The following is a 12,598-nucleotide window of genomic DNA, read 5'->3' on the forward strand; positions in this document are numbered from 1 at the left end:
ATTGTAATTGCAGAGATTGTTAGATTGCACGGGGTGCCTACTTCTATTATTTCAGATAGAGATCCGAGGTTTACATCACGATTTTGGGAGAAATTCCAAGAAGCGTTAGGTACAAGGTTCAATTTTAGTACTACGTTCCATCCGCAAATCGACGGTCAATCTAAGAGAGTGATCCAAATTCTTGAAGATATGCTTTGTTGTTGTGTTTTAGAGTTCGCAGGTAGTTGGGAGAAATACCTACCGTTGGTCGAATTTACTTATAACAATAGTTATCAATCAAGTATAAAGATGGCTCCGTATGAAGCATTGTATGGCTGTCAATACCGAACTCCGTTGTACTAGACTGAGCTTAATGAGAAATAGATTCACAGGGTTGATTTGGTCAGAGAAATCGAAGAGAAGGTGAAAGTAATTTGTGATTGTTTGAAAGCAACTTCAGATCGACAGAAATCATACGCGGATTTGAAACAAAAGGATATAGAATCTTAGGTTGGTGATGAAGTGTTTCTGAAAGTATCACCGTGGAAGAAAATTCTTAAATTTGGTTGCAAAGGCAAGTTGAATCTGCAGTTCATTGGGCCGTATTAGGTTACTGAAAGGATAGGACCAGTGGCTTATCGCTAGTTTTACCGTCGAAATTAGAGAGAATCTACAATGTGTTTCATGTGTCTATGTTGCGACGATATCGATCAGATCCATCTCATGTGATTTCACCAACTGAGGTTGAGATTCGACCCGACATGACATATTGTGAAGAACTAATCAAGATCCTAGCCCGGAAAGTTAAACAATTGTGAAATAAAAATATAGCCCTAGGGAAATTTTTTGGCAAAGACATGGGGTCGAAGAAGCTACGTGGGAAATCGAGGAAGCTATGAGAAAACAGTACCCAAACCTCTTTTCCGGTAAGATTTTCAGGGACGAAAATCCCTAAAGGGGGAAGAGTTATAACAACTCGTTTTTGGGTCAAATCAGAACAGTGGTTTCAGGACCATAAATCCGAAGTAGAAATGTTAATTTTATTATTACTTTAAGGTCAACAATATGATTGAATGATTGTGTGAAATTTTCGTCAAGAAATTTTATCGATAGAGTGTCCAATTGGACTAATAGGACTAGTTTGCAATAGGTGCAAAATATGTGTTCTAAAAGCTAGAGGTGTCTAATTGCTATGAAATTTTAAATTGGAGGTCCTTAAATGGTAATTAGACCATTATACTCTAAATTGGACAAAAATGGACATGGTTAGGTGAAATTTCAAAGTTTGGCATTAAGGGTATTTTGGTCATTTGGTTAATAAAGACAAAATAAAACAAATAAAAGATGTCATCTTCTCAATTTCATCCTCATTGTGCCAAAATTTCAAGGGTCACCATAGCTAGGGTTTTGGCCAAGCTTTCAAGCTCGATTATCAAGAAAGAAGAGGTTCTGACCTAGACTGGGGAAAGAACAAGGTTGTGGACTAAATCGAACTATTAGCCATTTTGTACCGAGGTAAGTTCATATGTTAAATAAGATTTAATATAATTTTATTTAAATACTTTAATATTGCATAAACTGTATGATTGATTCTGTGGATGAGTTTAACTCTACGGACGAGTTCGACGACGGTTCGATAAGTAAGAAATCCTGTTTGAACCTTAGGAATAGATCAGGATACAAGTGACATGTCACTTGGGTTACCATGTGTTATGTGATTATGTGATCCAGATGCTAGTCTTGTACGTCCTACCGGTGGTTGAGTATACCGACATATGTTACGATTACTTGACAGCTTGTGTGAGTAGCACCGAGTAGCACCGAGTAGCTACGTCTTGACTGACAGCTTGTGTGAGCAAGCCCGTTGATTAGTTAGAGAACGAGAAATTATGCGATATGAGGTTGAGGTAGCATTGGCTACATATGTGGCACTTAGTGTGCAAGATTCCCAAGTATCCGACATTATTATTCCGAGTGGTTCACGGGTATGTCAAAGATGAGAATAAGTGTAAATTCGTTATGAGATGGTGCAGGTACGTACTTGAAGCTTATGATTATTAATTTGTGAAATGACAAATTCAAGGTAAGTTGTGATGGAAGTGAATTATGATCATGAGATTATGGTAAATTATGTAATCTTATGTTATATTACTTGCACAATTAATGTACGGTAAGGTTGCTTATTTCTTCATATGAGCTTACTAAGCTATATAGCTTGTCGAAACCATTTTTTGAAAAAGGGTCAACTTTTATTTAAAAACGAAAATAGGAGTCGCCACCAATTTTTTGAGGTGTGATCGGATCACCTAGTAATTCAATCATTTTAATAAAAGTTTAAATTTACTAAAGTGATCATTTTTGGTCTACAAAATCCAAAAAACGGGTTCGGGAGTCAATTACGCACGAGGAAGGATTAGCACCCTCGATACGCCCAAAATTGGTACCTAGTTGATTACTTAATGTCTTAACGTTGAAAGTTGAAGTTTTGAAAAGATTTTAAAATACGATCCGTTTTTTTATTAATGTTAATTTTAAAAATGCTTGAATTAAATCGAAAAGAATGTTAAAGACCCTCTCGTCTCGAGGTAACAAAACGTCACATCCCGTAAGTTAGGACCGGCCCTTGGAACCCTCCAGAATAAGCTAGCCTTTAATTTTTATTGAAATTTCATGTATTTCGAAATTTAAAAGGATATTTTGCTATTTAGGTTTAACGAGAGAATTGAAACCCCGTAAGTTAGGGTACAATTTCTCGAATCTCCAAAACGCGAAATATTGCCTTGTTTTAAAGTTTTTCCTTCTTTGAATAATAACGAGTATAATACTTAAATGATGCACATTTTTGTTGGATATAAAATAAAATGGTTTAGTATGGATATATATAAAAATAAAATTTAAACGCGACTTTTGAAATGATGAAATGAGATGGGATGATAATTTGGAGCATGGAATAACGATTTATGAATAAAACGTGACATCAATGAATGACAATAATATGAAAACACGAACAAACAAATTATAGTACACATGATGGCAATAATCACACAATGTACATTATTTAAATACCAACATTAATAATCAAAGAAAAATGAAATAAATAATACAAAACGATTTAAGATAAATAATAAGACAATTTTAAATGAATAATATATAAAAACACAAGTATAAAATAGATACTATGAAAGGCGATTTAAAGTAAATAGTATAAAATAATTTAAAATTATTAATATACGAAACAATAAAATAATATATAGAGCAACTTAAAATAAATAATTTATAAAACAATTCAAAATAACATATAAAAGTTTAAGATAAATAATATGTGAAAAATAAATTTAAAATAAATAATATATATATATATACATAACAGTTCAATAGAAGTAATATATGAACTCTTAAAATAAATAATAATAAAAAGGTTTACAATAAATAATAAAAAGAATTTAAAACGGTTAACATATAAAATAGTATAACTAAATAACATAAAAAATTTAAAATAGATAATATATATATATATATAATAGTTTAAAATAAATAGAATATATAAAAATATTTAAAATAAATAATAGGTAAAATAGTTTAAAATAACAAATGCAAAAACTTAAAATAAAAAATAAAAATAACTTAAAATAATGTACAATAAAACAATTTGAAATGAATACTATATAAAACAATTTAAAATGAATAATATAAGAAAAGACTTAACATAAATGATAATAATAAAACAATATTTTAAAAAACAAATAAACAAATTAAACAGGCTAAGGATGGAGTTGTGATCGAAATGAAATTTAGGGACACGAATCGTAAATAAATAAAGAAGCTACGAAAGTCAAAATGGAACACGCTTAAACTAACGGGGACCAATTCAGAAAATAGCCCAATATTCGGACATGCGTCCTTTCCCCAAGAGCTCAGCGTGCCAAAGACGAAATTGAACCACGCGCGAAATATGTGGCCAAATTTTTAAAAATAAATAAAGTAAATACAAGGACTAGATTGTAGCGTACCACAAAAGCGGAGGGACCAAGGTTGTAAATAATGCATTTAACGAAAACACGCAGATCCCCCCTGGAGCGGGTCTGGTAGCGCGCGGGTCAACTTAAACAGCGTCGTTTGGGGCTGGTACCTTGGTGCAAAACAACGTCGTTTTGCATAACCAATATAAGTTAAAAATTTTGACTAAAAATGATTTTAAAGCCCCTTGTAAAAAAAAAAAAAAGCTTTATTTTCTCTCTCAACTCACCCCTTACTCCAGCCATGGCCTGGCCGAATCTCTGATGGGCCACCACCGTACCGGTTGTTGGTCGCCTGTGTCGACGCCATCACGTATGGTGGTAGACGAAGATAAAAAGGTGGTTTTTTAAGATTTTGACCCCTCTAAATCTGAATCCGGCCTTAAAACGCCCAGAAAACGAAAGAAAAGGCCCTTTTCCCCTACAACCGATCTCGACACTAGAGAAGGAGCCTCCGACAATGAAAACACGGAATGACTCCGATGAGTTCCCTTTCCTTTTACTTTTTGCCTCTTTTTATATTTAAAATAGACTTGTAAATAATAATAATAATAATAAAATCAAAAAAAATAAGAAAACGAAAAGAAACAAAAAAAAAAGAGATCAAAATAACACATTTTCAAACTTCTATTCTACTTTTGATTTATTAGTGTGCGTAAAAAAATACAAAGATGAAGTTTTGGGCTTTATAGCCGAATACAAGACCCTTTGTTTCTACTCTTTGTCTGTTTCTATGTTATTTTTTTCTTTGTTGTCTTTTCTGTGTTGGCTTTTTGCATTGTGTCTTCTTTGCAGGTGTCAGAGGCGTCAGACGCATGGAAGGGAGGTGGTTGGTGAGCCTCGAGCGGCGGTGGCGTGTGCGGCAGAGGGGCGCCGACGTGGCATGCGACTAGGGTTTTTACCCTTTTTGTTCTGTTGAAAATGTTTAATATTGTGGGCTTGGGTATTGGGTTTTAGGGGCAGGTTTAATTTTGTGTTATTGGATTTTGTATTTGGGCTGTGATTGGGTATTTGGGCCTACTGTTGTAAATGGACAATTTTTATTGGTTTAAATTTTTTAGTTTTGGCCCGGGAAAAAATGGCCCACTACATAACTTACTCTATTTTATTTTCAATGTTTTATAGTGTCACCAAGCTAGCTCGGGATTGGAGATCGTCAAAAGTCGCATCACATTATCAATCTGTCTTTTGGGTATCGATGATTTTAAAACATTTGAAGAGTATGGCATGTATAGGGACTTGGTTTTTTTTTATATGTGTCATTTGATTTGGCCAAATGTATTGGCTTATATTTGTTTAAGGTGATTTGGTATTTAGCTATATAATTGGCTTATTTTGGCTAAAATGGTTATAAGCCCATTTATATAAGTATTTATGTTAATGCCTTCTTGTTTTTGTGTTTTGTAATGGGTTGCTATACGTTTATTATGGTTAAATGATTGTTGTGAAATAGATGAGATGGGTCCTTGGGTGTGCTAGGAAGCCTAAGTAGAACTATGCATGATGAAAATATTCATGTTGATAGTTGTGAATGTGAGTTTGGTATGAATTGATTTGTTAAATTATGCTAAAGTAAATATGTTAAGTGTTGGTGATGAATGATATGATTTAGCCTTGTTTGTGGATGTTTTGATTGCTTAAACATGCCATGGATTATGCCATTGAACTTGTGTAAGTGTAGGTGAAAAAGAGGGTGACAAATGGCTTGGTAAATAGCCTTTATTTTGTCTACAAGGGCATGTGCCTAGGCCATGTATGACATACAGTCTGCCCTATGGGTGTGTGTTCTGGCCGTGTGTCCCCTGCACCTTAATTTTGAGAAATAGAATGCTCAGATGTAACACCCCAAATTTTGGGCCTAGAAGTGTTAAGTCTTGAGTGGGTGCAATTAGGAGACTGCACATAAATGTTTAGTCATGCAAGAAAGTGACACAGCTGTGTATTTGTTTTAGTGGTTAAGTGCTCTGGGAAATGTCTGAGAAGTCCTAAGTTCAAGCCTTGGCTTTTGCAAAATTTTGATTTTACTTGATTAAAACCTTGTCTCTAGTCAGTAGGCTTCTTAAATAAATGTGGTTATTTTTCATAAAAAGCCTGCTAGTCTAGTGGTAAGTGGTGTGTGGAGTGTGCAAGGGGTCTGAGGTTCGAATCCTTGCTTGTGAAAATGGAGATTATTTTTGCCGGTGGCCATGGGAGGAGGTTGTGTTTGACCAAAACACTAAAAGTTTGAACAAATTTTTTTGTTAGCCGAATCTGAGGAGAGAATCATAGGGGATTTCGATTTTTTGAATTGGTGGATAGGAGGGAATTAAGAAGAAAATCGAGCAAGTTTGAATTTGAAGGGGAGTTGTGCCGGGTTTGAAATTTGGCATTTAGTGTTTCGGTTGTGTAGGAATGTTAGGGAGGTGTTTAATGTGTAGAAGGCCAACTGAATTAGAGGAGTTCATTTGGTCAAAAATTTGGCTATGGTAATTGGTGCCAAAATTGGTTCTGCTTTGGGTGCCAATTTGGGGATTAGCTAACTGAGTGTCGACTTCGTTCTCAATACCTCAGGTTGGCAGCTTCCTTTCTTTTGTTTTGTTTGCTTTAGCCGAATATTGCTTTTCGTTTCTCCTTTCTTCTTCTTCTCTTTTCTATATTAAGCCCGACGCCTTGATAAAGTGGCTGACCTTTTTCTTTTCCTTTTAGCTCTTCTCGGTTTCTTCTCTCTTAGGCTGAGTCCTGTGTTGGCCGAACACTCATACTCTCCTTCTCTCAAAATCCTTTGTTCTTCTTGCTTCGGCCGAATCTCCTTGTTTGATTGTTTTCGAAATTCATTTGATTTATTGGTAAGTGTGTGTTTCAATCGCCTTATTATTTTTTTCCTAGCCGAATATCCCTTTCTCTTTTCTCTCGATTCCTTCGGCTTTTATCGAGTTTTTCCTTACATTGATTAAAGACGTATACTTTCTTCTCTTCCCTCTTCTGCTTTTGGTTTCTCTTAAACTGGGAATCGTTTGGTGTTCTTCTGTTTCATTGGCCGAATATTTGGTGTTCCCATTCTTTTTCTCTCGTCGGTTTTCCTTTTCCTAAGCAATGGGTTCCGTCTAGTGCAAGTTGCTGTCGATTGGTAAGTATTTTGGGTAAGGGCAGAAATTTGTCTCAAGTGTTGTAAGCATGTTGTTTTTAATCTATTAAGGTGCTAATCCTTTATGTGTCAAATGTTATTGTGGTAGTGCCAAATCATGTTGGACTTGGTTTACCTGCGGAGTTATAAGACTTCATTGGTTGAAGCAGTGGAAGTAAGTGTCTGTAACGAGTTCGTTTGGTGACTGTTGTGGTATTAAACATGACTAACACTGGTCATGAATTTGTCAATTGTTGTAAGGGTAATTCATCTCAAGAGGGGTTGCGTACCTTGAATCCTAACATGTGTGTAATCACACTGCTATAAGCATAGATCGAAAAAAGCCGAAAAAGTATGACTATTGACGCTACACAAGCGTACGTTCGCTCGTGTGGTAGTCCGGACGCGTAAAACGTGTGCGTTCGATCGTAGAGGCCACCATGAGCGATTTCATAGACTTAGGCCGTTTTGGGCCATGTTGGGTCGAAATGGGCCATGTGGTCCCCACGAGGGTAAGCCACACGATCGTGAGGAGATTATTGGGCTAGGTTGTGTAATTCATACGGCTAAGGCCATTTCTAGGCTATGTGGGTCATATGAGCGCGTGGGCCCATATGGGCCCGCAATATGGGCTACGGGCCCATTATCACCGATTGACTGTTAAGGTTGTACGGGTCGCCCAAGACGAATATAGACCTATTGCTGGGCCGATAAGTGTACTCGGACCTTTAATTTTGTAAATGACTGATATACCCCTATGTGATGTATGACTGTTTGAGCATGTCATTTTTACTGTATATACATTTATATTATGTTGATTGCATGGGGTGAGATATATGATATTGGATGAAGTGTATTGAAAGGCTATAAGCCTATTACTGGCAACTCTCTGCTGCAAATACTGTTATAGTGCCGCAACCGGTGCTATTTGGTATGTAGGGATAGGTGGGTCGATTTTATCCCCACATGGTGTGTAGGGTTGGTACGGAGATGGTGTGTAGAGGATGGATTGGGTAGGAATTTCTGATTGTATACTGTACTGATTCTGTAATGGGTTTAGGCCCCACTGATAGTGTTACTGAATAGGCTCAGGCCCACACTGTTTCTGATTCTGAAATGGGCTAAGGCCCTAACTAAAACTGGAAGGGTTTAGGTCCAAATTGTGTTTACTCTGATTATTTGCTTATACGGGATTACACACTGAGTTTTCGTAAACTCACCCTTCTGTTTATCTGCACAGGTAATCCTTAGGCAGATCGATGTTACATTGGACTCAAAGGTGGCCACACTATTGCTCCTGCTTTATATTTGACTTTTATTTACTGTTAAATTCCAAATTGTGTATTTATTTATGAATAAGGACTCTCTAAGTTTTTAAATTTTAATTTGGGATTTTCCCTTGCTTTGATATAAACTGCTAGTTGTAGGAAGAAGACGTGTTTTCAAAAGATAATTATTTTTTCAAAAACACCACGTCTTCTTATTATAATTTTAAAGCTTCCGCAACAAACATAGTTTTAAAGTGTAATAACAATCTAATATAATTTACAAATTTTCGTTAATAATATAATAATGTTATAATGTATAATGGGCTTTCCAATGAAATGATGGTTTTGAAAAAGACTTTAATGTGAGATCGCTAGATTCGGCCATAACATCCAGGCCGGGTTTGGGGTGTTACATCAGATTTGAGCACACGGGCAGAGACACGGGCGTCTGTCTCAGCCGTGTGAGGGACACGGCCTCAAGCACAGGCGTGTGTCCCGTGTGTGTGAAGTCTGCACCCATTTTATGAAAATTTAATTAACCACACGACCTAGCACACAAGCGTGTAACTTGGCCATGTGATCTCAATTTGTCTATGCATTGCAAAACAGAGAGTTACAAGGGTTAAGGACACGGGCGTGGGTGACCACACGGCCTACCCACACGGGCATGTCCTAAGCCACATGAGCGTGTGACCCCTGTTCATAGCAAAAAATTTCGCGTGTCCCAAGCCACACAGGCGTGTGACCTCTATTCATAGCAAAAATTTTCTAAGTTTTGTAAAAATTTCCTAAGTGTTCGGTTTAGTCTCGAACCACTTCTAAAGTATGTTTTAGGCCTCGTAGGCTCATATTAGGGACTTTATGATTAAATACGAATGGTTTTAATTTGGACGCAATTTTATAACTCAGAATTTTTTGTTTGCTTGTGATGTGAGTCTGGTAATGTCTCGTATCCTGTTCCGGCGTTGAATACAGATAAAGGGTGTTACATCATCAACACTTAACAGGGCTTTGATAGAGAACCATAATCCACAGGCTCAATTAATTACTAACTTTCAATTAAGAGCTGAATTAATTGCAGTTTTGAATGACTCAATTGATCTTTTAATTATATTTTAGGGGCTTTTTAAATACTTAAATTTAGAAAAAAAATGAAATAACTAGAAATAAATATTCATAAATTTGATTTAAAAATCATAAAACTATAATATGATTCCTCAAAATATAATCAACTTTAACATCTCACAGTTTCAAACAATAATTCTGTAGAGATTCTAGGGAATTCCCTAGTTCTATCATGATTGTTTATGTCGCGTGTAATCTGAAAAGGCAAACATTAGCTATGACATATCTAATGGAAGGTAAGAGTGACCTTAAAGGAATTGGGTCCTGGGAAGCAATTTAAATAAAACTCTATATGCAAAGGAAAGAAATGGTTGTGAGTGGGGTGATTTTGTTATGATATCAAAGGAGATAATGTCCTATCAAATTCATATATTATTTAAAGGATGCTACGAGTAAGTTGTGGTGCCTTGCCCTTTATTCGACCCCATCCTATTTTCTTTGGACTATCCAATACCAAATGTCGTTAATTTCAATGCGGATGGATTAGTACGGAGATAACTGGGGCCTACTAGATGCAGTGGAATATTGAGTGACGCGAACTCGTGCTCATAAGTGTTTTCAAGTCACGTATGTTTTCGATCGTAAAATTGAGAAGTATTCGTTCAACTTAAGGTTAATGCTGAAATCAGATAAGTATAGGTTTAAACAAAGGAGTTCAAGTGTTTTAGATATAATAAAGCTAAGGTTCAGCTAAAAATAAAGAAATAGGTGATTTTAGGTTGGAAATTGGATGGAATAGATAGGCTTAAGGTCAAAGAAAGAACCAATATATAGGACAGTATTGACCCGAGTCTTACAGTGACACTTAAGGTGAAAAGATGATAGAACCTTGACCCACTACCTATGTAACAGCCCTAATTTGACCCTAGTCGGAATGTGGTTTCGGGACCACAAAACCGAGTCATAAAATTTAGTTAAAATTTTATTTGCATACCTTATATGTGTGGTAGTACTTGTATAAAAATTTGATGTTTTAATTTTTATCTTAGGAATGTGAATCTTGCTTGAAAGGATTTAGTTGAGAGACTTAGAAAATTTGATAGGTAAATAAGTAAGGACCAAATAGTATTGAAATATGAAAATTTGGGTTTGCATGTCAAAATGCCCCAAACTATGTTGAGTGGTGGCCAAGCATGGCTTCATTCTTCCAAGGTTATGTTATTTATTATTTAATATTGGTGAGTAATTAAAATAGAGAAGAAATAAAGATTAATAATAAGAAAATGAACAAAAAAAAAGTGTGTATTCATCCTTGCTATCCTTTAGCCGAAAAACCAAGTAAAAGAAGGAGAGAAAAGCTTTGTAAATTCGCCATAATTGTATCTAGGTTGAGGTATGTTGAAGTTATTCCTTTAAATTCATGTATATTTTTGGTTGTTAGTTTGAATTCCATCTATCCCATGGTTGGATTTGGGGTTGTTGGAGAGTTGGGATTTGACAAAGAAGCTTAAAAATTTTATTTGATACATTGATGCTATTAACGTGTTAGTTATATGGATGTGTTAAGTTGCTTGTTATGTTAGCATGAAAGTTGAAGTTGTTAATTCATGGTGTAGGAGGTGCCGAATGTAGGACTAAGAAGAGGATGAGGATTCGGCTAACATAGTTGAAAGGGGATGTTGTCGATTTCTAGATTTAGATTATGGGAGTGGCTATAATGGGCATTAAGATGTTAAACTTAAGAAATGTAGTCACATGGGGATTTATATGATATTACAAATGGAGGTGAAAGCTATGCTAGATTGGGAAAAAAATCGATCAAGTGTGCATGAGAAGAATTTAGGTGTTTAGATGATGTTATAGATGACATTGTACATGTATATATATTCGGCCATCAAAGTGAGTATGTAGGTGATGTTGAATCAAATTTTTGGTGCACATTCGGTTATGTATATATATATATATATACATAAGTATGCCCATTCGAGATGTTACCTTTAACTATGTGTATAATCGACTAAATGGGTAATTAGTAAGAGTGGTTGCCAAATATACAAACATACATATGCATGTGTAGTTGAGTTATAAATGTTTAGCAAGATGACTAAACTAGTTAATTTATTTATTAAGCCCGAGAAGTTAAAGAAGGGGAATCAAGCAAGGGCAAAGCCAAGGACATCGAGTAGCCGGGTCGGAACCGTTATACCCAACACAAAGTAAGTCCTTAAGCACTTTTTGCTAGAACTCCTTGGATAGATATTTTTCAGAATGATTCCCCTACTTAATAATATGACCATATGTACAATTTGAGTTAAGTAAATTGCTTTACCATGATGAAACAACATAGGGCACTATGTGTGCAAAATTATGTGGCACTATGTGTGCCGATTGGGAGGTTGAAGCATGAGGGAATCTCAAATGCACTATGTGTGCGATTTACTATGGCACTATGTGTGCGAACATAATAAGCACTACGTGTGCAACATTCGGTTGTTGATATAAATTGTGCATGAACGAGGTAAGTGATTGAGCTACTAACTAAATATCGAAATTGAGATTGTGCGGTGTATGCATAAATTTATCTAGTGCATCGTTGTTCCAAACTTGAGGAAATGGATCTAAATCGATTGGGCTGACTTGGCATTTGATTTGATTGAAGGACTTGGCATGAGATCGAACCAAAAATTTAAGAAATTGCAAGATAGTTTGTTATGGTTGGAAAAATTGATTTTGTATTATTTGTTTTTCACTTATGATTGTTATTGTTGGACGGTAGAGTAGTGCTTATGACTTACTGAGTTATGTACTCATTTGGTGTGCTTATTTGTTGCTTATTTAGGTTCTTGATCCATTTTGTGTGCTCGGGACCGTCGTCGAAGTCATCACACCGGCTAGCAACTTTTGGTATCTTCTTTTTAGTTGGTCTAGGAGAACATTTCGGCATGTATAGGCTATTATGTTTTGTTGAAATTGGGTATGTAAACTTTAGCCATACGAAAATGGCATAATGTTCGGTTGGATTTGGTTCTATGATGTTTGGACACAAGTCTTGGTAATTCGGTTTTGGTTGAGTATTGGTCGAGGCCTACTCGATTATTATGCCATATGTCATGGCTGATTATTTTCAGTGTTAAATTCATGATTTGGTAATAGTGTAGTAGGGAGAT

Source organism: Gossypium arboreum, chromosome 1 (assembly GCF_025698485.1).
Source record: "Gossypium arboreum isolate Shixiya-1 chromosome 1, ASM2569848v2, whole genome shotgun sequence".
In the NCBI taxonomy this organism is placed as follows: Eukaryota; Viridiplantae; Streptophyta; class Magnoliopsida; order Malvales; family Malvaceae; genus Gossypium; species Gossypium arboreum.